Source organism: Myotis daubentonii, chromosome 1 (assembly GCF_963259705.1).
Source record: "Myotis daubentonii chromosome 1, mMyoDau2.1, whole genome shotgun sequence".
Classification (NCBI taxonomy): Eukaryota; Metazoa; Chordata; class Mammalia; order Chiroptera; family Vespertilionidae; genus Myotis; species Myotis daubentonii.
In genome coordinates this window covers 34,304,667-34,306,897 of record NC_081840.1, presented here as the reverse complement: position 1 = coordinate 34,306,897, position 2,231 = coordinate 34,304,667, and the positions used below count along the sequence as shown (strand labels likewise).

At 37.3% G+C, this 2,231-nt stretch overlaps 1 pseudogene; it reads left to right on the top strand.

Annotated features, from left to right (window-relative positions):
• Window positions 1–983: 983 nt before the first annotated feature.
• LOC132217024 (HIG1 domain family member 1A, mitochondrial-like) lies at window positions 984–1,474 on the top strand (annotated as a pseudogene).
• Window positions 1,475–2,231: the final 757 nt, after the last annotated feature.

Sequence of the window (2,231 nt, the reverse complement as noted above, 5' to 3'; positions counted from 1 at the left end):
ACCCCTGATGTTATTCCATGGGCAGAAACCAGGGGTCACGTGATATCCAATACCAGCACTCTGACCTCATTCAACCCCATGAAATTCAAGGTTCTCCCAATTCTTTCATTGAACTATAATAAGCAAGTGAGAATGATTTCTGAACAAACACAACCATTTTGCTGGGGGTTGGCAGGCATGTAACACTCTCCATAAGTGTGAATATGCATCCTATTTTTAGGAAGGGAAAATAGATTTGAGCATGCTGTCCTTGAGAATAACAGTCATCACTTATTAACCTTCTCTGTTCCCACAAAAAGGAAAATTCCATGGTGGTGCCAACGGTCTCTGGCAGTCTGAAGTGGTATTATCCAGGAATCTCCTGAGGGTCTTTGGCTACAGCTATCTTAAGCTATGCTTATTTTTTATAAACCCTAATGGCTCTTAGTTGATAATAAAATATCTTAGAATTATCTAAAGTTTAGCAGGAACCTGTGGTTTTTAAATTTAGCTAAATTTTTCCTGAATTTAAGAGAGACAAGTAGACATCATCATTCTACAAGAAGTCCTAGAAAAATCTGGCTGGTTCTGGGGTTTGCTACTTATTTAAGCAATATGTTGGAAGACTAGATGGAAATCCCATTGCCAATACCACCCACTAAGCAGGGGTCCTCAAACTTTTTAAACAGGGGGCCAATTCACTGTCCCTCAGACCGTTGGAGGGCCGGACTATAGTTTAAAAAAAAACTATGAACAAATTCCTATGCACACTGCACATATCTTATTTTGAAGTAAAAAAACAAAACGGGAACAAATACAATATTTGTATTTGCATGTGGCCCGCGGGCCGTAGTTTGAGGACCCCTGCACTAAAGAGAAAAGGCTCATAGACTTTGTTATCAAAGAGAAAAAGGATTTAAAAATATAAAATAGAGGGGAGGCTACATGTATTGATGAAACATCATCTTAAAAACAAAAGCAGGGAGAAGCAGGCTGGAGTTTGAGAGGTCCTGTTGGCTTTGGAAGATTCTTCAATCAGTATGTCAACCAACACAGATGTTTCTCTTTCTTCATATGATGAAGGTTGGGGATCTAAATTTATCCGAAAAGCTAAAGAGGCAGCATTTGTCCCTATTGGAATGGCAGGGTTTGCAGCAGTCATTGCATATGGACTATATAAATTGAAGAACAGGGGAAATACTAAAATGTCCACATGCATGTGACAGCCCAAGGTTTTGTTGTGGGAGCAATGACTCTTGGCATGGGCTATTCCATGTATAAAGAATTCTGGGCAAAACCTAAACCATAGCAGAAGAGATGCTGTCTTGGTCTTGTTGGTGGTGTTTGCTATAGTTAGACATCTCACAGTGAGGTTATATGTTTATGTTGAAAAATCATTTGAGAGGGTCAGACAATAACACATTAATTTGAATATTGGCTTCCTTTTTTGCAGGCTTGGTTTGCCAGGTGACTAAATTACTAGTGACTAGTTCACGAGCTAAGAAACATACCACTTTTCAATGCACTTGATAGTGGTAAAATGTCCACCTTGTTAAATTCTTCTGGTGAAATTAGTTCTAAGCAAGAACAATATGCCAATCCTGAAATACTCCCAGTTGCTGCAGAATCTCACATGCATTTGATGTCATGTAGGAATCCTGTTTGCCCCAGTTACTTTGACTTTTCTGCCTGCCTCATGAACTGAATGAGGACTTCAGTTGTTAGGGCTTGTTGGCTCTTAAAGAACCCTTTCAGAATAGTAGATGGCATATAATGTTACAAACCACCCCAACTGGACATGTGTGTGTGTATTTAAACCAAATCTAACATGCTGATAACAGCTGCTAGAAGGTAGTATTTATTTTATAGTCACACTTGTAAACATAAGATAATATGGATCCCAGTTTAGCTCTTTTCTAATTGCAGAATTATACTTTTGCTGCTGTTATATTAGAATATTTTTTAAATGTCACCTTGAAATAAATGTCTTTAAAGTGCTAACACAAAGGTAATGAAAAACAGTTTTTAAATATGCACAGTATGTTCATTTTCTCTGTAAGAATCATAAATGTTAAACTAAACAAATTACCTATAAAGAAAGTGATGAATGATTCAAGAGCAAGCTCTGGAAAGACATTATACAAAAACTTTGGTGTACTACAGGCGGCTTTATTGCACTTGTGAAATTCTAACCTGAATTACATTCCATGGTGATAACATGGTAAATTTAGTATTATTAAAGTAAGTGAACA